The 24,705-nt window shown below is 39.7% G+C and overlaps 1 long non-coding RNA gene across 1 annotated transcript in view; it reads right to left on the bottom strand.

The window, feature by feature from the left end:
* LOC129044538 (uncharacterized) overlaps positions 1-24,266 on the bottom strand; it is a 33,776-nt gene extending 9,510 nt beyond the window's left edge. The window contains exon 1 of the long non-coding RNA XR_008504696.1: positions 24,015-24,266. This is a non-coding gene — a long non-coding RNA (uncharacterized LOC129044538). The remainder of the gene's footprint in view (positions 1-24,014) is intronic.
* Between the last annotated feature and the right edge of the window lie 439 nt (positions 24,267-24,705).

The following is a 24,705-nucleotide window of genomic DNA, read 5'->3' as shown; positions in this document are numbered from 1 at the left end:
AGTCAAGACAATCCTAAGCAAAAAGAACAAACCTGGAGGCATCATGCTACCTGACTTCACACTATACTACAAGGCTACAGTAATCAAAACAGCATGGTACTAGTACCAAAACAGAGATATAGACTGATGGAACAGAACAGAGGCCTCAGAAATAACACCACACATCTACAACCATCTGATCTTTGACAAACCTGACAAAGACAAGCAATGGGGAAAGGATTCCCTATTTAATAAATTGTGCTGGGGAAACTGGCTAGCCATAGGTAGAAAGCTGAAACTGGATCCCTTCTTTACACCTTATACAAAAATTAACTTAAGATGGATTAACGACTTAAGTGTGAGACCTAACACCCTAAAAACCCTAGAAGAAAAGAGGCAATACCATTCAGGACATAGGCATGGGCAAAGACTTCATGACTAAAACACCAAAAGCAATGGCAACAAAAGCCAAAACTGACAGATGGGATCTAATTAAACTGAAGAGCTTCTGCACAGCAAAAGAAACTATCATCAGAGTGAACAGGCAACCTACAGAATGGGAGAAAATCTTTGCAATCTACCCATCTGACAAACGGCTAATATCCAGAATCTGCAAAGAACTTAAACAAATTTACAAGAAAAAAAACAACCCCATCAAAAAGTGGGCAAAGTATATGAACAGACACTTCTCAAAAGAAGACATTTATGCAGCCAACAGACATATTAAAAAATGCTCATCATCACTGGTCATTAGAGATATGCAAATCAAAACCACAATGAGATACATCTCACACCAGTTAGAATGGCGGTCATTAAAAAGTCAGGAAACAACAGATGCTGGAGAGGATGTGGAGAAATAGGAATGCTTTTACACTGTTGGTGGGAGTAAAAATTAGTTCAACCATTATGGAAGACAGTGTGGCCATTCCTCAAGGATCTAGAACTAGAAATACCATTTGAACCAGTGATCCCATTACTGGGTATATACCCAAAGGATTATAAATCATGCTACTATAAAGACACATGCACACATACGTTTATTGTGGCACTCTTCACGATAGCAAAAACTTGGAACCAACCCAAATGTCCATCAATGATAGACTGGATAAAGAAAATGTGGCACATATACACCATGGAATACTATGCAGCCATAAAAAATGATGAGTTCATGTCCTTTGCAGGGACATGGATGAAGCTGGAAACCATCATTCTCAGCAAACTATCACAAGGACAGAAAACCAAACACTGCATGTTCTCACTCATAGGTGGGAGTTGAATGATGAGAACACATGGACACAGGGTGGGGAACATCATATGCTGGGGCCTGTCAGGGAGTCGGGGGCTAGGGGAAGATAGCAGTAGGAAAAACACCTAATGCAAATGACGAGTTGATGGGTGCAGCAAACCACCATGGCACATGTATACCTATGTAACAAACCTGCACGTTGTGCACATGCACCCTAGAACTTAAAGTATAATTTAAAAAGGAAATTTTTTAAAAAAATGCATACATTTTCAAAAATATGCATAGAAAAATACTTGAAAGGACGTATACCAGACTTTTTAAAATGGTCATTTCTTGATGGCATGATTATATGACATTTTTTTCTTTTTGTTTACCTATTTTTTTAAACTTTACATTATAAACTCATGTTAATCTCTGCCAACAAGAAAAAAAGTGCCTTTAATAACATCTATAATATGAATGACATAACTTCTAGAATTATTAAGCTTGAGAACTAGTGTGCAGAAAAGAGTTAACATAGCAGGTCTGACTCCTATCCTTCAAAAGACCTGCTTAAAAGATGCCTCTTAGCTGGCATTTGGGAACTTAGATTTCAGAAGAGTTCCTACCACTCTAACTGGTAAGAGTGGCTTACCGTACCTAAATAATATGCTTTATGCTGAATATTTGCTTTCCTTCTGGGAGTTTGGAATTTCAGTGCATACTAGGCAGAAAATGTCTGTGTAACCACACCCCCATAAAAACCTAGGTTTTGAGTCACTAATGATCTCCAGTAACACAAAATTTCACATATGTTACAATTTGTTGCTGCAAAAAAATAAGTACACCCTGTGTGACTCCACTGGGAGAGGACTCTTAGAAGTCTGTACCTGTTTTCTTGGGACTTCACCCCATCATGCACTTTTCCCTTTGCTGATTTTTCTTTGTATGCATTCACTGTAATAAATACTGCTATGAGGCGTATGACCATTAAAAAAATCAAAGCAATATCAAGTATCTTTTCAGACCAAAATGGAATAAAACTAGAAGTCAATAACAAGAGTAACTTTGGAAGCTGTACATAAAAATTAAATAACATGCTCTTGAACAACCACTGGGTCGATTAAATAAGAAAGAAAATGGTTTCTTGAATCAACTAAAAGTAAAATTACAGCATAGCAAAATCTATGGGATACAGCAAAAGCAGTACTAACAGAGAATTTTATGGAAATAAATACCTACATCAAAAACTAGACAGTTTTAAAATAAACAACCTAACAATACATCTCAAGGAACTAGAAAAGCAAGAACAAACCAAACCCAAAATTAGTAGAAGGAAAAAAATAATAAAGATTAGAGCAAAACTGAAGAAAATACAGACTGAAAAAATATGCATAAAATGAATAAAATGAAAAGTTATTTTTCGAAAGATAAATAAAGTCAATAAACCATTAACTAGATTAAGAAAAAAAGAAAGAAAATCTAAATAAAATCAGAAACAAAAAAGGAGCCATCACAACTGATTTCACAGAGAGGTAAAGGATCATTAGGAGCAATATGCCAACAAATTGAAAAGCCTAGAGGAAATGGATAAATTCCTGAACACATATAACCCACCAACACTGAACCCAGAAGAAATAGAAAAGGGAAACAGACCAATCATGAGTAACAAGATTGAATCAGTAATAACAAGTCTCCCAAAAAAGAAAAGCCCAGGACCGGATGGCTTCGCTGCTAGATACTACCAAACATTTAAAGAAAATCTAACATTTACATCCATGTAGTATGGGAAATTAAAAAGAAAAACTAACACCTGTTCTTCTCAAACTGTTCTAATAAAGTTGAGAGGGGTAATTTTTCCTAACTTATCCTATGAGTCCAGCATAATCCTGACACCAAAACCAGACGAGGACACAGCAACAACAAAAAAAGAAAACTCTAGTGAACATAGATGAAAAAATTCAAAGCAAAATACTAGCAAACTAACAGGACATTTAAAAGATTATACACATGATCAAGTGGGATTTATCCCAGCGATGCAATGATGGTTCAACATACACAAATCAATAAATGTGATACATCACATCAAGAGAATGAAGGACAAAAAACATATGATCATCTCAATAGATGCAGAAAAGGCATTGGATAAAATTATACATTTCCTCATGATGAAAACTCTCAAAAACTTAGGTAGAAAAAACATACCTCAACAAAATAAAGACCATATAAAACAGCTAACATCATACTGAATGAGGAAAATAAAGTTTTCCTCTAAGAACTGGAACAAGACAAGAATGTTCACTTCTACCACTCGTATTCAACATAGTACTGGATGTCCTAGCCAGAGAAATTAAGCAAGAGAAAGAAAGGGCATTCACATTGGAAAAGAGTAGGTCAAACTGCACCTCTTTGTGGATGACATAATCTTATATATAGAAAAACCTAAAGACCTCACCAAAACACTCTTAGAACTGAAAGAGGAATTCAGTAAAATTTCAAAATACAAAAATCAGTAGCATTTTTATATACAAATAACTAACTGAAAATGGAACAAAGAAAGCAATAACTACAAAAAAATAAAATATCTCATGTTTGTTAATAGGAAGAATTGATATTATGAAATGTCCATACTGCCCAAAGTAATCTACAGATTTAATGTTATCTCTTTCAAAATACCAAAGACATTCTTCACAGAAATAGGAAAAACAATCCTGAAATTCATATTGAAACAAAAAAGACTCCAAATAGCCAATCCTGAGCATAAAGAAAAAGTTGGAAGTATTATACTACTAGATTTCAAAATATTCTACAAAGCTAAAATAACCAAAACACATGGTACTGGCATGAAAACAGACACATAGACTGATGGAACAGAATAGAAAAGCCAGAAAGAAATTTATACATTTATAGCCAACTGATTGATAAAGGCACCATGAACACACACTGGGGAATGGCCGGCTTTTCAATAAGTGGTGCTGAGAAAACTGGATATCCACATGCAGAAGAGTGAGACTATACCCTTATTTATCACCATAACAGAAATTAACTAAAAACGGATTAAAGACTTAAATGTAAGGCCTAAAATAATAAAACTACTAGAAGAAAATATGAGAGAAATGCTTCATGACATTGGTCTGGGCAAAGATTTTATAGGTACAACTTCAAAAACACAGGCAAAAAAGCAAAAATAGACAAATTGGATTATATCAGACTAAAAAACCTTAAGCACAACAAAGGAAACAATTAACAGACTGAGAGACAACCTGTAGAATGGGAGAAAATATTTGCAAGCTATTAACCTGATGAGGAATTAATATCCAGAATATTAAAGGAACTCAAACAATTCAACAGCAAGAAAAATAATCTGGTTTAAAATGGGCAAGGAATCTGAATAAACATTTCTCAGATGAAAATATCTCTCAAATGGCCAAAAAGTATATCAAAAATGCTGAACATCACCAATCAGGGAAATGTGAACCAAAACCACAACGAGATACCATCTCAACCCAGTTAGAAAGGCTATTATTTAAAACGACAAAAAAATAACAAATTCTGGCAAGGATGCAGAGAAAGGAGAACTCTAACACATTGTTGGTGTTTATGCAAATTAGTACAGCTATTATGGTCAATAGTATGGAGGTTCCTGAAAAAAACTAAAGATGGAACTATCATATGATCCAGCAATCCCACTACTAGGTACTTAGCCAAAGAAAGGGAAATCGACATATCAAAGAGCTATCTGTCCCCCTTGATATTTACTGAAGCACTATTCACAGTAGCCAAGCTATGGAATCAACCTAGGTGTCCAAAAACAGATGAATGGTTAAGTAAAACATGGTCTATACACACAGTGGAATACTATTCAGCCATTAAAAAAGAATAAAATCCTGTCATTTGTGGCAACATGAATGAGTCTGTAGGACATTATGTTAAGTGTAGTAAATCAGGCACAGAAAGATAAATACTACATTTTCTCACTCATATGTGGGAGCTAAAAAAGTTGAGCTCATAGAAGTAGAGAGTATAATTGTGATTATCAGGGGCTGGAAAGAGGAGGGAGGAGAAGAGGGTGAGAAGTGGTTGGTTAATGAATATAAAATTGCAGCTAGATAGGAATAAGTTATAGTGCTCTATAGTACTGTAGGGTGACTATAGTTAACAATGATTTATTATATATTTTCATATAGCTAGAATAGAGGATTTTGAATGTTCCCAACACAAAAAAAATGATAAATGTTTGAGGTGATGCATATGCTAATTGTTTTGATTTGATCATTATACATTGTATATATGTATTGAAATATCACTCAGTATGCTTTAAATATGTATAATTATGATGTAAATTTTTTTTAAAAAGACTGCTATGAAGCAATTATTAGGCTGGGCATGGTGACTGAAACCTGTAATCCCAGTACTTTGGGAGGCCAAGGTGGGCAGATCATCTGATGTCAGGAGGTCAAGACCAGCCTGGCCAACATGGTAAAAACCCATTTCTACTAAAAATACAAAAAATTAGCCCGGTGGATGGTAGCACATGCCTGTAAACCCAGCTACTCACTCTGGAGGCTGAGGCAGGAGAATCGCTCGAACCCGGGAGGCGGAAGTTACAGTGAGCCGAGATTGTGCCACTGGACTCCAGCCTGGGTAACAGAGTGAGACTCTGTCTCAAAAAATTAAAAATAAAATAAAAATAAAGAAATTATTATACATTTGTTTGATTAAACTACATCTTTTTTCATTCTGTCCATTTTTTGAAAGTTTATAAACATCTACATTAGAAAAAGATAACGGAAACCAACTTCATCAGTTGGGCTACTTGCTGTAGCAGAAGTCTGAATGGTCCAGTTTCTGAATGGCTAAAGAAAACCATCTATTTATATGTTCCTTGCTATGGATAAATGGATATTTAATTTTTCTGTGGCCAAAAAGCCATCCTGTATCATCCTTTCTCCCTAGACTTATATTTCTGGAAAACTACCACAATGGTGTGAAATTGCAAGGAGTTGCTTCAGGTTCACAGTGAGAGCTCAAAACTTGAGTCATTCTACGTAGGTGCCACTGGTATGGAAGATGTTGTAAGAATAGGACACCTTGAATTTTCATTGGCCTAAGTCTTGCTTCCTCTCTCCTACCTCCCCTTAATTACAAAACACAAATCACTTCACCTTCTCTGGTACAGAACAAATTGACCTCTACTCCCCCCTGGTGGATCATTGCAGTATGCTGGGCGAGTCACTTCTGAAATCGCCGTATGGGCCCTTAAGACTTAATAAATCAAGGGCCACCTCTCGTGAGCCTTACATGTTCTAGTCCAACGTACTAATTATTTAGAGCTGAAAAGTAATCTGCCCCCATATCGTGCTAGTATTTTTTGGCTTGTGTCTTCCAAGTTGTTCCCTTATTATTCAAATGTTGCATTCTTTATTGTGATTGCCTGGTTACTTGTCTATCTCCCCAAATAGACCATAAACCACAGAAACACAATAATGTGAAGTGATTTTCTTGAGGCCACATAATCAGGAGAGAATCCCAATATAGAAATCAGGTTTCTCTATTCATGAGCCATTGTGCTGTTCATCCACAGCAATGTTCTGTGTTCTGAAATCTCTTTCTCAGAAGAAGCATTGAGATGGCAACACACCAGGGCTCAGAAAACAGATCTTGCTGTCAGCTCAGTCACTCATCTCACCAAGCCCCTAATGTTTCTCATCTGAACAATGATGGTAGTTTCTTCAGACCATTGCTAAGGTTCAGTATGACTTGGAATATCTAGGATTCAACTGGAAAGAATTGCCATTCATCTGCAGTTGTAAGACATTGAGAGAGAGAGAAAAAAAAGAGAAAGAGGGAGCATTCATCTATTAATTAAACAAATATGTCTTCATTTAACAATTATTCAGCATCTGCAACATGCCAAAGTGGATACCAGATACACTGGTGAACAAAAAACACAATGACCTTGACCCTGAGAACTTATGTTTTGATCCTTGTGGGGTCACTGGCCAATGCCTCTCATTGATGATCCCAGATAAACAGATTGACAGGCCTTTGATCAGCATGCCATTTTGAAGAATTCTCTCATGGATATGTGTTTGTGTGATGGGGTGGGAGAAAATGCTAGTGAAAACTGCCACACTTAAAATTAGCATATCTCAAATTCTTGAAACAAACAAAAACAAATAAACAGCAGCAACAAAACAGATTGGGTATGTCCAGCACAGGTGTCCCCTGCCTGTAAATGTGCAGTTTCCCTAAATCAAGCCGTGGTTGCTCTCTGCTGCCAAGATGCCAATGGGAGTGCCCAATTAGTGCCAATTTGTTTCTTGTAATACGGACACCTGTCACCAAAGAGCTTGATAAAAATAACCATCTCAGTCACTGCAGATCCAAACTGGGCTCTATCTAACTAATCACCTAGAGGTAAATAGGAAGCCTTCAAATCCCACTGCAAATTCTCCAAGGGACCCAGTCCCTCTGACTGTGGACAAATTTATGCCGCATTTCTGACTGATGGCAAGACACCAACTGGCAATTGATATTTTTTTTTTCTTTAAATGCAAGTTATCAGCCTTTCCTCCCAGTCAGCTACAGGCTTCCCCCTGGCAGTTCAAGACTCATAGTGATAATGGATTATCTTTACTTTTAATAGCAAACCACCTTCCACTGAGATGGAATGAATGCTGCAGGAGAAGGAGAACAGATTTCACCAAGAAGTCCTTTAACTCTCGTCAGGAAACATCTCTAGTTCAAGCATTTAAAAAAAAAGATAACCTTTAAAAACTAACCAGGTTTCCGCTGTGTGGTTGAGCCAGCCACGAGGGTTGTGCTGGTTACATCTGAATTAGCCCTGCTTGACAATCACTTTCAAACTCTGTTCTACTTCATGCCAGCAGTTTCACTCCCTGGGTGTGCAATCGTATGGGGCAGATGTCTTCGAAGGAGCTATCGGACCCAGATGAAGAACATATAATATACAATAAACAAATGAGAAGGCAAGACATTTTTACAAAATCACCCAGGCAGGAAAATCAGCACGTCCTGCTCTTCAATAGTGGGCCCATCTAGCCTACTGCTTTATGGGGAGCAGAAATGTCTGGAATCTAAATCTGCCACAGGAGGGGTTTCTTTGCCTCCTCGCGATGCTGTGAGCTGAATGGTAGATTGCATCACCTCCATTGTAAGGCAGCTCTCATTATGAGAAACCAAACATAGAGCCTGGCTCCTAACTGGAGTATTAATAATGAAAATGGATTATGTGCTTCCTGTTTGCTAAGCAATTATCCCAAGGCAGGGATTGAGTCCAGATTTTTTGCCTCACTGCCTGAGTGGCAGAATGTGAATAGATAGACAGGTATTTGCATGCAGTGTCTCTGACCTGGAGTAAATGTCAGGAGCTTTATAGACTGCAGTGAGAGCTGCAGATGCATATTCTTTTCAAACATGGCTGGGTTTTGCAGTCTATTCTTGGAAAAGGCAAAGAAAGGGGGAAAGAGTTGGATTTGCTGTTACTGTTTAAAGATATCCTCCTGAGTCAAGGTGAGATTATTTTATTTTGCCCACCTTAAGTTTTTTATTAACTGGAAGTGACTTCAGCTCCTACCTTCTCAAGGAAATGAAATGAGTTTTATTTAGTTGATGGCGAGGAATACTTTCCCTGGATGTTTAATAGACCTGGGTCTGATCTGCTGAACCTAGGCACATTTTAATGAGAGGAGGCATTTCTCTAATGCTTCAGATGTACATTTTCTTCTTCTCCTCCTCTTTCACTTGCTGTGATCCTGCAAGGTGGCAACTGACTTCCTCTCTCTGATGCTCATGCTATATTTCAGGGCTATATTCCCAGGGTAAAATGAATCCTGCATAGGTGTATGCAGTACTTTAGAGTCTTTCAGAGTAAGCCCTGCCACAGCTGTGTCACCTCCAATCTCTGCTCACCACCCTCCTCCTTTGTCTTGCACTCACATGTTAAGTTGCGAGATGGAAAGATGGTAGTGGAAGTTTATGCGGACAAGGCTCATTTTCTCAGGACCACAGAGAGTAGTCCTACAAGACGCAGGCAGGTAGCAGGGGCAGCACACCCCTATTCCTGTGGCAGAGGTCACTCAAACCCTAACACAGATTTTACACTCAGTTAAAATTGCCTGGGGAATGGATAAACAACTGTAATATATCCATGTGGTAGAATACTACTCAGCAATAAAAAGGAACAAATTACTTATATATACAACACCATGAAAAAATTATCTAATTCTTCATTCTATGTGAAAGAAGTCAGACTCAAAAGACTACATACCGTATGATTCCAAACTGGAAAGGTAAAACTATAGGGACCAAAAACAGATGAACGGTTTCAAGGGCTGGAAGTAGAGGGAGAGGCTGACTTAATAGGATGACCAAATCACCTTCATTTGCTTAGAACTGTCCCAGTTTTAGCTCAGAATGTCTCCATCCAGGAAACCCCTCAGTCCTAGACAAATTGGGACAGCTGGTCACCCTGGCACTTGACTACAAAGGGACACAGAGAACTTTTGAAGGGGATAAAACTGTGTTTTTAAAGCTCACAGAACTGTACACTTACTTAAAAGGGTGAATTTTACTCTATGTAAATTATAACTTAATAAGTGAATGGAAAGAATTGCCCAGTCTCTCCTGTGTCTCTCCACTGGGCAGTGGGCTCTCTTATATGCAAAGATTTCATCTGTCCCATGCCACTGTCCCCCCGGCACCTAGTGCTGTGCCTGGCATGGCATAATTTGCTAAAAGCATGCATGCTCATTTTCCTCAGATGCTACCCACCGTATCAACACCAGTGGATTCTTTAAACAATCCAGTGGTGTCTAAACATGACATTTTCTTCCTGGAAATGCTCGAATTAAGGTTTTCTCTATTTCTTTTAGGTTGTGAGTTGATCGACGTGCTCTCAATATGATACAACTATAGTCATCAGTGTTTTCTAAATATATTGAACATAACAAATTCCTGGAGTGTTTCAAAAAAAAAAAAAATTCCTGGAACCCTACCCAGGTTGACCAAAGCTGAACTTCCAGGGGAATGGCCTGGGAATGTGTATATTTTTAAAGTTTCTCAGATGATTCTTATGATCAGACAAGGAAAGCAGAAAGAAAACTGTGGTGTCAGACCTCAGCACTGGCCTTTAGGGCTGGTCAACACATCTAAAATGTGATCCTTCTATCAGAATCTTTCCCTTGAGGAATCATTCATTCATTGATTCCATCTGAGAACTATTTATTGAGCAATTACTCTAATACTACAGCCTGCAAACAGGACAAACAAATACACGGGATAAGTTCAATCACTGCTAGGAACTGCGACAGGTCTAGGTACCACTTCAATAGAACAGTCAGGAAGGATGCAATTCTTGTTGATTTCTGGCTCTAACCTCATGCTGGTTTCCCATGGGTAGTGTACTTGGAATGCCACAAACATGTTCTCATCCCAGCATTGCCAAAAACATCTGCCACAGACTAGCCTCAGCGTCTGCAAACATGAAGGGAAAGACCTAGACATTGATCCCCAAGGTCCTCTTCTAGGCCTGACATTGTATGTTTCTGGAGTTTATTATTGTAATCAAATAAAACTAATCTGATACATATTTAATGATATACATAATTGTTATTATGCTGCATGATAATTAGCTATCAATGGTAAGCAGTTCACAGAAATGACTGTAATTAGTATTTCTTATACACAGTCAACCCAAGTTTGGGGTTTTTCTCTCGTCTCACTTTTTTATTCTATAATTAGCATCAGAGTTCTCTGTTCTTCTACACTATGTATCATTCCAGGATAATCCATGTCCTTCCCTCACACACACCAACTTAGGGATATTGATGCTTGAAAACATCATGGCCCGGGATATTCTCTTCAGAAGCTAACCAATCCCGAGAGTGCTGTGTTACTGCATTCCCCGCTACCTCCAGGAGACCTTTCAGATACTGCTTTCTTGGCCAGGTGTGGTGGCTCATGCCTGTAATCCCAGCACTTTGGAAGGCTGGCAGGGGTGGATCCCTTGAGGTCAGGAGCTCCAGACCAGCCTGGCCAACATGGTAAAACCCCATCTCTATCAAAAAATACAAAAATTAGCCGGGTGTGGTGGTGTGTGCCTGTATAGTCCCAGCTACTTGGAACACTGAGGTGGGAGAATTGCTTGAACCCTGGAGGTGGAGGTTGCAGTGAGTGGAGATTGCACCACTGCCCTCCAGCCTGGGGAACAAAGCAAGACCCTGCCTCAAAAAAAAAAAAAAAAAAAAAAAAAAGATATTGCCTTCTCTTAGCTTCTTCCTCTGCTGTCTCGGGTGCAGCAAGGACCTACAGGAACTGCAAAAAGTTTAGACAATCAGAATTTTTCCATGAAGGAATGGGAAATCCAACAGGTGAGACAATACATGAGGATGGACCCAATATCTTGGTTTCTGAGACTCTGGCAGCAGAAGGGAAGGTGTGTTAGTTTCCAGGGCTTCCACAACAAAACACCACAGATGAGGTGGCTTAAACAACAGAAACTTATTTTCTCACAATTCTGGAGGCGAAATGTCTGAGATCAAGATGTCAGCAGGTTTGGTTTTCTCTGAGGTGTCTGTCCTTGGCTTGCAGATGACTGTCTTCTCACTGTGTCCTCACATGGTCTTCTGCTATGCACACACATGTCTGGTGTGTGTGTCTCTCTCTAGGTCGAAATTTCCTCATCTTGTATGGATACCAGTCATATACAATTAGGGCTCACCTCAAAGCCCTCATTTTAACTTATTCATCTCTTTGAAACCTCATCTCCAAATATGCTCACCTTCTATAAGGTACTGGAGGTTAGGACTGCAACATATGAATGGGTACAAGAACGTAATGCAGCCCCTAACAGAAGGGAAACTGCGAGGAAGAGCTAACTTTCCAAATATACAAAATCTAGTCTCTCTCCAGGTCTAACAACTTCCAGAGCTTCCTTTCTGAGACTCCTTAACACCAAAGCCATGGCCCCAGCTAATGACTAGCATCTAGCCACCTTAAACAAAATCGCCCTTTCCACAAGCAAGAATGAAAGTCTTAAAAGATGTAAATACCTGGGAAAGTGAGCCTATGGGTGAGAAATAATTTCTGGCAACTTGTCAAGGCTCTTTCCTGTTGTGATAACAGGAGGGCAGGAGGCCGAGGGTGAACTTTGGGAACTTTGTGGTTGCTGGGCAGTCCCCATCGGTCTTCTGTGCTGGCCAGCTGGTGGCTGGATGGAAAGGATCGTGGTCAGCTAAGTGAGCCAGCGTGCGTTGGGCCCCAGTGAGCTTGCAGACTGTTGCTTCCACTGCACTCTCTGTTCTTGCCCCCCACCCCCATCCTCCCTGCCTTCTGAGAGCCAGACTATGATTCTCATAGTGAGATCTGAAAACAGAAACTCCAAAATGACAGAAACTTGCTAGCAAAGCTTTAGTAATAACAGCAGCAATGGGGAAAAGCCCCAAAACCTCCTAAGATAGTTTTCTGAGGGCAAAGAGCAGCAACGTGGACTCCTAACAGGCCATATGTCTTTCTCTCATTCTGCCCAGCCCCTCACACAGCAGGAGAGGCCTAATAGCACTTGGTCAGGAGTAAAAATAGAAATGGATGCAAAGAAAAGCAGACCCAGGGACAGAATGGAAAAACTATGAATATATAATTCTGGAAAAGAATTTTACTTTAACTTCGTGTTTTCACATTATAGGCCTTCTCTATTCTCTTTCTAAATCTCAATCTAAGAACAGGATGCCCAAGTTTCAATCTTCCTTCCCTATTACCATGTCAATCAACTGGTCATATAACCTCTCTTGGTGTGGTTTCTGTATCCATAACTTGAAGGGCTTAGGAAACACCATCTCTGATCCTGCTTAGATATTTTCTTCTGCAAATATGTTTTGACAAAACAAGATTGAGCCAATTAATTAGCAGGGCAAGACTTAGTTACTGTTGTACCTCTTTGGTTAGATGTCCCAGCTAACTTATATGTACTAAAATCTTATATTCTGTTTCTGATGAAACTTGTAATTTACTCATCAATAAAATGGGGATAATATTTGTCTCACTGGACTTTGTGAGAATTTGATTATATACAGGATGTGAAGGAGACAATGGCTGCTGAATAATAGATGCTGAGTGTTAGTACTTATCATATAAGCCCTGGTAACCCCCTTTGTGCCTGGCTTGGTTGATATGCAGTAAATATTTGACTACATATTTGACTGCTTGTAAAAGTAAATTAGAGACACCACTTGGGAAAGGACCTAACACAAATACAAACCAAAGGGACTAAAGAGTATCAAAAATAGCGGGGAAAGAGTTATCTGTCCTTTTTCTCTCGTGAAACAATGCTCAATACCTAAGCTGGGATTTCCATGAAGGTACATTCTATTTGTCATATTTTAACCTGTTTGAGGCATAACCACGAGAACCACAATGGAACATGATGGTCTGGGAAGGGCCAAGGCCTATAACAGATGGTCCAGGTGATTATCAGTAATATTGGGAATAGAACTGTGCTCACAGAGGCGGGCTGAAAATGAAATCAGCAGCAGTGCTGGTGGCATTATTGAGCCCTTAAATGCTTTACTAGTTATTTAATTTTATCCTCACAACTCTTAGATGTGATACTGATAGTCCCATTTTTTTCTGATAAAGAGACTGTAGTTGTGAGAGGCTAAGAATCTTGCCCGAGGTCACAGAAGTAGTGAACGGTCGTTCCTAGGTTTGAATGCAAGACTGCTTTCCTCCAAAGCCCTTGTACACTCCACTTCAGTGGCGGACAATCCTGGAGCAGGCTTTCTTCAGAATCAGGGACCTGCATTAGGGATATTGGCCAGGTTGGAACTGAGGGACCAAGGCATTAATCTAGGGTCAAGACAAAACTCCAGAGGTGGATAAAAGCTAGGCAAAAAAAAACAAGGAGAGTGCCCTGACAGGTTGCCAAGGTGGGATCTCAGGCACAGAGAACAAGGCAGAGTTCCCAAGTGTAGCTCGGGGCATAGGGAGAATCTAGGGACAAGAAAGAAATTTTATCTTAAGAATTAAGATGAAAGGTCTGAGGCAAATAAGTGGCCCAAATGACTCAATGGTCCAGCATATTGGGTAGAAGCCCAAGATTGTAGTTTCTCCTAGAACCTGGAGTGGGGCTGAATCTATAAAAGGATGGGAGAAGGAGAAGGAGGTCAAAGGGTACCTATGGGAGAAAGAAATGTTCTGGCTCACTGGATGTTTTGGTGATCTGACCAGACACATCTCCCAGAGGATTCAAGTGACCAGTTTTGGTGCCCTCTGTTGTCATTGATGTTATCTACAAGACTCAGGAAGTTTGTGCTTATGACAGACCATTCCCCAAGACAAGTCTGTGGACATTCTTTGTGTTAATAAGGACTTTTTTTTTTCTTTTTTTTTGAGATGGAGTTTCACTCTTGTTGTCCAGGCTGCAATGCAATGGTGCGATCTTGGCTCACTGCAACCTCTGCCTCCTGGGTTCAAGCGATTCTCCTGCCTCAGCCTCCTGAGTAGCTGGGATTACAGGCATGCGCCACCACGCCTGGCTAATTTTGTATTTTTTAGTAGAGACGCAGGTTTTCCAGGTTGGTCAGGCTGGTCTTGAACTCCTGACCTCAGGTGATCCGCCTGCCTCGGCCTCCCAAAGTGCTGGGATTACAGGCATGAGCCACAATGCCAGGCCTTTTTTTTTTTTTTTTTTTTTGAGACGGAATTTCGCTCTTGTCAGCAGGCTGGAGTGTAATGGCACAATCCCAGCTCACTGCAACTAAAGAGGACTTTCTAAACAGCCTCATAGAAATCTCAGTTTCCTAGTATTATATGTAACTAAAACTGAGCCCTCTTAATGCCATCTCAGCGTGAGTATCCTACAAAAAATAAAAACTGGCATTCATATAAGCATTGACAAGTAATTTAAATATTTACTAAAATCTCTGAGGCACCAAAGAAACATATTATATTTTATGATACAAAAAAAAATCCTAATGATCCTCTTCAGCTATTTTTCTCCCCAAAGTTCCACTCATTACTGCTGTTGTTGCCGTTTCCCAAAAATTACTTCTTTCTCTTCAACTATCTAAAAAATCCCCACCCATGATAGAAAGCAGAAGTAAGAAAGCTATAATTAATATGTACCATTCGATATCCTATCACAGACTTTCTGGATGAATTGTAAACAGAAAACCAGTGTTAAGAGTGCCATTGGCTATTGTTTGTTGCTTCTTTGCTCTTCCTGTTAATACTTTCCAAGTGTCTCCTTCCCATCGCCACCAGCGGGATACACTCATTCATTCTATCAACCAAAATTCAAGACTTGATATCTCACAGTGCATAGTGAAGTAAGAGACATATAGGACACAAGTCTTGCCCTCAAATAACCTACAATTGAATAAAGGCAATAGAGCACACACCCAAATTACTACAATAGAGTAACAGTATTAAGTGACTGATCCATAAAATGTGGATTAAGATCCCAGAAATTCTGGGAGATGAGCTGACACAAATCACACAGTGTAATTACTGCTTACTTTCACCTCTCTCACTAAGACACAACCCCCAGCTCCCTCTCTAGTCACATGCTCCAGACAGATTTCTCCATAATACTAGCTTAAAGGAAAATACAATCAGATCAACAAGGACCTAAGTCCCAGACTGAAAGAAAAAGAATGCACTAAAAGGGAAAGTGGAGTGTTTGTAGAATCAAAGAACAATCTGACAGATGGCTTTGTGGGGGCGTAATCTAGAACCCATAAGAATTTTGTTATCAGTAGATCTTACTGATCTAGGCTGTACAGTGACTATCACCAAGATAATTTCTCAAAAAGCAATATGATTATGTCTTATTTGAAATGTCTCATCACTTTTAAGATTTCCCCTTGTCCTCCAATTATGACTCACAAGTTCATTTTTGAGTAGACTCCTACCTATCTCTCTAGCCACATATCATACTCCTCCTCATGCTTGTACATTCTCTGCTTCAATCCGACTTTACCATTTGCAGTAATGGGTAATATCTGTATATCCTAAGACTACCCCCTTCATATCCTTATCATGTAGCCCTATAATTGCATTTTCCCAAGTTATTCAACTACCAGACAATAAGCAGATACAGGCCAGGGTCTACCATATTCACCACTGCATCCCTAGATCCTTTCTCAATGCGAGGCAAATAGTAAATATTTAATAAACATTGCCTGAATGACTAACTGAAAACATAAGGAAATCACTGCCTGTCTTGAGTTGGGTTTCCTGAAACCGTACTCTGAGATAGAGCCTTGAATTAGGTTTATTGGGCAGTAACTGAAGTAGGACAGTGCAGAGGGAGAAGCAGAATTGCACTGTGGACTCCATAAGGAGCTCTGAAGCTGAGGTGACCCTTCAGACTTGTCTCTATTGTGGCACAAAGGCCAGGCGCTTATACCCCTGATCAGCTGATTATCAAATGCTGGTGCCCCAAGAGAGAAGGTGTCAACTTGGATAATTTAGCTCCCTTGAACAAGGGAAATTCCTTGAAAAGGACTCAGCTGTCAGCAGTTAGCATCCAACCCTGCTGGCAGCTAGAGAAATGAGTGTCTTGATCCTGAAGGGGAATTTGAACAACGCACTACAGTGTCTATGGCATTTCCCTTTAACCAACAGCACACAGCATGCATGCCTCAATTTGCGAAACTCTAGAAGTATCTCCCTGCTTTGAAGTCCATTTAATTAACAACCCCCAGTGCTCAACCACTAGTGGAGTGATAATCAGTTCTGCCACCATCACAATCAAGGATCCATTTAGTGAGTATTTGCAGAGCACCTATTATGTGTTGGGCATTATTCTAAGTATAAGGGATTCAGCAGTACATCAAACGGGCAAAAGGCCCTGCCTTCATTGAGCTTTCATTCTAGAAGACAGACAATTTGTAAAGAAAAAATATGCAGTTGAGGGTGATAAATGCTAAGAAAACAGTAAAGAAGAGACAGGAAATAGGGAGTGCCAGGATTTCGGGAAGGATGGGTGTTGTGATAGTAAATAGGGAAGGCCTCACTAAGAAGGAACATTTAAGCAAAGCCACTTAGATATTTGAGGGAAGAGCTTTCTAAGCATTGAGAGGAACTTTCATCAAGGCCTTGGGTGGGAGCAAACCTGTATGTTAGAAGATAGCCCGGAGGCCAATGTGCCTGGAAAGGAGAGAAGGAGGGAGAGCCCAATGGGAGATGAGACCAGAGAGAAGTGTGTAGCAACCTCTAGGCCATAATAAAAACTTTGTCCTATCCTGTCAGTGAGCTGTGAGGCCAGGGAAAATTTGAATAGAAGAATAACAAGATCTGACTTACATTTTCAAAGACTACTCTGATTGCTACTGAAAATAGGTATTTGCTATTAAAATAGGTATTTGCTGTTGCTATTGAAAACAGGAAAAAACAGATGCAGGAAGTCTAGTTAAGAGGCTATTAATATATTCCAGACACCAAATAATGGGAACTTGGGCCAAAGTAATAGTGGTGAAGATGATGTGAAGTGTTTAGATTCTGGAAATATTATTAAGATAGGGCTGACAGCATTTGCTGGTGGGCCAGATATAGGTTATGAGAAGAAGACTGGAGTCAAGGATTTCAGTCTGAGCAAATGAAAGGACACAGTTGTCATTTATTGAGATGAGATAAAGCATCTTGGTGAGGGAAGCAGATTTTGGGGAAGATGATTAGGAGTTCAGGGTTGGCCGTCTTAAGTTGGGGATGCCTATTGGACATCTGAGTGGAGATGTTGAGTATATGTGAAGTGCAGGGAAGCAGTCCAGGCTGGAGATATAAACAATCAGAGCCATCCACACACAGATGGCTTTTTAAAGCCATGGGACTAGATGAAATCACCAGGAAAGTGAGAGGAAGAGAGAGGGGAGGGGAGAGGAGGAGAGGGGAGGGGAGGGGAGGAGACGGAGGAGAGGGGAGGAGAGAATTTTTAAGACTGAGCCCTGGGGCACTGCACACACAGTCTTTCAATGCCTCCCACAGCCTCACACGTCATTCTCCTGCTTTACCATGAGAAGTTGCATTGGACTGAAATGCCTCCTCACCATACTTGGTACGGCCAAAAGAACTTGGGCTTGAGAATTTGAGACACTCCTATGTTAGAATACAATCTCTGGTATTCACAGTGGTAATTGAATTACTGGTTCCAAGTCTTCTCTTTCCCATAGAAGTATCATATACCGATTCCTTTGTCATGGCCCAGTGATAGGAGGCATGTACTTCCCTGTTCCCTCAGCCTCGGCCACATGACTTACTTTGTCCAATGAGATTTTAGTGGCCATGAGGCAAGCAGAGGCTTGCAACATGCTTGTGTGATTGGGTTTACCTGCTTGCATTTCTGCCATTCCCATGAGAATAAGTAGTTTTGGTAGCACACACCTCCAGCCTGGGATTCAGAATGAGATACATGGAGCAAAGCCACCCCAGACCCCTCACAGAGAACTAAGAAATAAAATGTTTATTGTTTATGCCACTGTGATTTTGTAGCTGCTGGTTATGTAGAAATAGCTGACTTATACAGTACTGACTTACCAGCTGGGTAACTTTGTAGTCTTTGTTTCTTCATCTACCCAAAGAGATACGAATATGCCCTCTCTCTCTGAGTTGTAATAAAGATGAAGTAATGTAGCATATACAAAATTCCTGACATAGTGCCTGGCGCAATATAGATGCATGTTAAAAGTTAATCAGCATCTTCAGATTCCTCCCCTCCAGAGTCAATGGGCAGCAATGACTTTCCACCCATGCTAGCATAGGTTTCAAGAGCAATAATATTTTTGTCAAAGAAAGGTTACCCCTGCCAAGGAGAAGGAGTGGGTATTCAAGTTGCTTTTGCCAATTGCCTTTATCATTTGGAATTTTAACAGTAGCTGTAGCAATGCACTTTCCTAGGTTTCCTGATAAACAACTAGAGCCTGAAAAGCCAGCAAATTCAGTTTCATCATTTCATCATGTGACCCACTATCTTTAGAAATATAAGCCTCTTTCAGCAGTGCACTTAGGATACCCTATGTCCCTTGAGAAATAACTGGCTTTTGTTTATGACCAGCCAGAATGCATGCACGTGTGCACACACTACACCATACATACTGCCCTTTATCATTCCAGGCTTTTGTTCATCAAAATAATAGCAAGTAGTGGCATAAAGCCATTTTCTGAGAAATAATTCATTATAAACAAAATCATCCAAATGCCAGTTCTTCTGACCCGAATGACCTTCAACAGGATAGCTTCTGTAGACTCACCTGCAGCAGTCAGTGGCAGTAACATAACATTAAGTCCAACAATGCTATTGCCTCACCAGGTTGTCACTAGCTTTGGCTAATTCTTTTCATGCCTTTACTGACCTTTAATCCTTACAATCAGAATACAAACAGTTCAACAGCTCAAGTAGCGTTCTTTGAGGCTGTGGTGATGAGCTGAATAACACCTCCCTAAATGCCCCCTCCTCCTTAGCGAAAGCGAGAAGAAAAAAATCTAAGCAAGGCCGTGGGGGTGCCTTTGTATAGATCTGGGGCAGCTAGACCACAGAAAAATTTAATCAACTACAGAAAAAAAAAAGGCTTGTTACAGGTGTGAATCCCAGTCCACAAAAACAGGATGTGTGATGAATATCCATTTCTTTGTTTTCTTGAATCCACACAGTGTGGCAAGCAATTAGTCCTGCCAATATTGGAACTGACCTCAGGATTGAGATACGTTCTTGGGGTATTACCTCAGGCTAAGACATCAGAAAGATTCTTCCTGATATGGGTCCATGCTAGGTACCACAAGACTGCCCACTGTACCAGCGTTTATTCCCTTGAAGAATTAGGTCTCAGTTGCCATGCATACATGATGTCTCGGAGTCTTTACTGAGGCTGGCACCCCAGTGCCTGGGGACCAGCCTTCCAAAGCACGTCGTAGTTTCTCTGAGGTTGGCCACAAAGAGGGCATGAGTCCCACACTCCTCTCATGTCACTCCCACAGTTGTCTCTTAGCCTGACCTCTGCCCTCTCTCTTTAGTATCTCAGCAAAGTTTGCCCTCTCTTCTGCCAAGTATTCTCAAAGACTTCCTTTCTTTTCTGACTGCCCTAAGAGTGCTTAGAAACTCTTCAAAACATTTTGACTTTTGAAAATAAGTGAGAGAAAAGTACCTTCTACTTTTGGTAGAAAATTGTGTGTGCAGATTTGGGTTGATGGTGAGAAAAACACACACACACAAATTAACATCCCAGAAAATTACCCTGCCATAGGTTGATTATTTCATTATTTCTAGAACAGTTGCTTCCTTTCAAGAAGGAATAGAGTGGTGGTTAAGTTGTGGACATATGGGAGTGAAAAAGAAAAACTGGATGTAGAAACTGCACCCAAAATCAAACATTAGGGATTACCTCAGCCTGGCTTTTCCAGAAAGTAGATCCTGAGGCAAAGGCTTGGGCCAATAATATACTAGGTAATCCATGCCCAGGAGCCAGGGTGAGGGGCATGGGGAGTGGAGCAGGGAAGGAGGCAGAGCCAGTATGAGCCAACATTGAGCTGGGCTGGTCACCTCTAAGTATGTCTGAGGGCGCAACCTCACTGGAGCATCCTCTAGGAGGTGGAATAAACATCTCAGCAGCATCCACCTTACTGGAGGGAAAGAAGGGGAAATATCCACCACTTTCCATCGCTCACAGATCATCCTAGCCCCATAATGTTGCTGTGGTCTGAATGTTTGTTTTCTCCCAGATTCATATGTTAAAACCTAATCCCTAATGTAATGCTTTTAGGAGGTGGAGACTTTGGGAGGCGATTAGGTTATGAGGGCTCATAAGCGGATGTATGTCTTATAAAAAAGGCGTCAGAGACCTGTCTTTCCCCTTCCACCATGTGAAGACATAGCTGGAAGGTACCATTTATGAACCAGAAAGCAGGTTCTTACCAGACACCAGACCTATCAGCACCTTGATTTTGGACTTCCCAGCCTCCAGAACTGTGAGAAAATAATTTCTGTTGTTTATAAGCCACCCAGTCTGTGGTATTTTGTTACAGCAGCTTGAGCAAATTAAGACAGGCATGTAACTCCTCCACTATTCCAGTTATGTGTGCCTAGGTGCCAAGCACAGTACTGCAGGGGTCCACACCTCAGTGTCAACAGAGAAGCACTGGGGCTGGGACCAAGAGGCTTCCAGGTAGTGAGTGTGTGAAGTTGCTTGGAACGCACAAAGCTGGTCATCTCAGAGACATCTGGAATTGGAAGCAGATGAAGCCGGGAGCATATGAAGGATTGCTGAAGGGGTGTGTGATAATGCATGTAACGCGTGAATGTGCACTAAAAGGCACTGTGAGTGAGCTTTTAGCAAGCATACTAGGAAAGCTTCGTTAAATTTGCATATGCAAATTATATGCTGTGTATATAATTTACATAAAATATATTGCATATTTAACAGTGAGCAAAACAGGTGTATACATTATATATTGTGTATATATAATTAATACACCTCTTTTGCTCAACGCGATATATAATTTATACACCTGTTTTGCTCATTGTTAAATTATATATACAATATATAATTTACATAATATATCTATACAAAATAATATGTGTAAAAATAAAGTATATAATATGTAATTACAAACATTGTATTAATATATTTTATATATATAAAAAACATTGTAAATCTGAATTAGCATTGTCCTTATCAAATTTGCCGTTCATTCATTTGCTCATTCATAAGTATTTGTTGGGTTAACAGGTTAACAGTGAGCAAAACAGGTAAAGTCCCTGTTCAAGGATGATGTAATTTAAAAAAAAATTGTGAAACTTTTAAAATCATCTTAAAAGTCAGCATTGAATTCTTTTAATATCTTTAATCATCTCAAATTATTCTTTTTATGGATCCATTTGATTTGGGAATTACCAGCAACCAAAACATTCATATCAAGAAATGGTCAGCCTGGGTAATAAAGTGATTGGTCAAGAAATAATATAAAAAATGAGACTATATTTCTTGTAGGTTTGTCTAGAAAATGCAAGTGTTATTAGATGGAGTATGTACATTTTTTAAAGTAGATTTTACTTATATCTTCTGAAACTACCTCTTTTTAATGTGAGAAGCATTACTTTGGAAGAGACAGCAAGATAAGTGCTAAGTTGCTCCTTTGTAATCTTCCCTCTTTTTCTATGACATATCAGGAAGCTATGACAATCCTAAAAATGCTGACATTTTTCTCACTTAAGAATGATGATAGAAATAAAAAAGATTTCTTCTTCTTGCTCAGAAAGTATACAAGCAACTCTATAGTCTCCTTCTAAAATGGAGAATTGCTTGAATTGGAGACTCTAAGTGAATGCTTATCATCTTTGCACATACACATACAAAAATTAGCAGAGATAATCTACCCTATCCCGTCCCTAAAACTCTAAAATTTGAAATGGAAAACAATACCAACTTTAACAATTATTTCCAGTGTATATTTTTTGCTCATCAATCATTCTGTTGGTCTGTTCCACAAATACCAAGATTCACTTCAGTCTCCAAACTTGCAAGCTCCCATTCTACAAATAAGGAAACTGAGCCCCAGAGAGATGAATCTTAACTGGCATTACTCCATTAATTAATGACTGCAGACAGCCTGTAATGCAAGGATTTGACGCTTCAGACTGGGATTTTTTCTTATGTATAATCCCTCACAAAGGGGACATTAAAAGTAGCTCAAATATATTTTAACTATTTCCTCCTTTGCCATACAAGGCCATCTCTTTTATTATGGACGGCAATTCAACTCAGCCTCAAGTTTGCTTATGCCCATTATTTCATTGTTCAGCCAAACAAAAAATAATCCAGTTCTTTATAAAAATAATCTAGGTTATTTAGAAAAAACTACTTACCATAAATTTTTACCCAGACATACCATTTCAAGGACTCAGCTCCTTATGCCACTGCCACCCCAACAGCTTCCACAACCAGAGTATTGACATGAAAAATATTATACCAAGTGTGGTTTTCTCTTTGAATATATTAGTATTTTTATATGAAAAATAGCTTATACTCTTCTAAACCTCCATTCATCTATGTATTCAACAAATATTTAGTAAGATCCTACTTAAAGTGGCAGACTGTGTTCTGATCAAAATCTTATAAACATCTCAAGTCACAAAATATAGTTCTGCAACATTGTTTCAAATGGCTACATGATATTTCATTAGCTAACTTTTCCAAAGTATATTTAATGTGTTCCCTGTTACTGAGGAATGAGATCCTGATAGTCCACCATTCCATAAATCATCCATGAGGATGATGGCATCTCCAAGCATTCTTGTCTGCTAGATCAAAATGCTCCAGCCCCTCTTATTATATATCCCCTAACTTAATTTGATCAAATTTGGAAGAAGGTTATGGAACAATAATAAGCCTTCACCTTTTTCTAAGTGAAGAAACAGAGGTGTTCCTTATTTCTTCAGTCAATCGTTCAACCAGAATTCATCAAGGCCCTCTTTCAGGTCAAGTGATGTGATGGAGCTAGCAATACAAGGATAAATGAGACAAAAACACCTCACTAGGGACTGTCACGATCACAGGACAAACTTTTCCTGAAGTTAGACAATTATCCTCCAGCTGAACCAGAGCAGAGACTAAGCCAGCCTTACCAATTCCTGGTAGAGAATGTAACTCCAATTTGTGTATCTTATTCCTGCACAGCTCTTTCATTTGGTTTTAGGACTTGTATTAGTTATCCATTGCTGTATAACAAATTACCCCCAAAATTAAGCAGCTTGAAATATCAGACATTTATCATCTCACAGTTCCTGTGGGTCAGGCACCTGGAGTGGCTTAGCTGATAGTTGAGGCTCAGAGTCTTTATAGCTGGATCTGCATCATCTGAAGGATTGACTGGGGCTGGACAACCCACTTCCAAGAGGGCTCATTCACATGACTGTTTGCAGGGAGTCTCATTTCCTTTCTGATTTTGGCAGGAGACCTCTGTTCCTTGCCAAGTGGACTTCTCCAGAGAGCTGCTTGAATGTTTTCATGACATGGCAGCTGGCTTCCCCCGAATGAGTGGTCCAAGAGAGAAAAAGATAGCATCAGTAAAGCCCTTTATGACCTGTCCTTGCAAGTCCAATCACTTCTGCTGTATGTTATTGGTCACCCAGACCAACTCTGGTACAATATGGGAGGAGACTACACGAGGGTGTGAATACTAGGAAGAAGGGCTCGTCAGGACCCATCTTGGAGGCTGGCTTAGAGTTTTTAGCAATTTTTAAATCCCAGGTAGCCTAAAAACTCAGAGAAAAATGTTAAAGAGTATTATATTTATTTTAGTGGCGTATTTCATATGAAGATTACCAAATAGTTAAAAAACTCTCCCTAGCTCTATGAGAGATCATAGAATAAAGACTATAAAGCAAGAGAGGAACTTTGAGATTATTTTCCTAGTCTATTAATTTGATGTGTCTTTTAGGGAAGTTGATGAGGTGAAAAACTTTAAAAAAAAATTATACCAACCACTTC

The sequence above is a fragment of the Pongo pygmaeus genome, chromosome 13, assembly GCF_028885625.2.
Source record: "Pongo pygmaeus isolate AG05252 chromosome 13, NHGRI_mPonPyg2-v2.0_pri, whole genome shotgun sequence".
In the NCBI taxonomy this organism is placed as follows: domain Eukaryota; kingdom Metazoa; phylum Chordata; class Mammalia; order Primates; family Hominidae; genus Pongo; species Pongo pygmaeus.
This window is presented reverse-complemented; position numbering and strand designations above follow the sequence as displayed.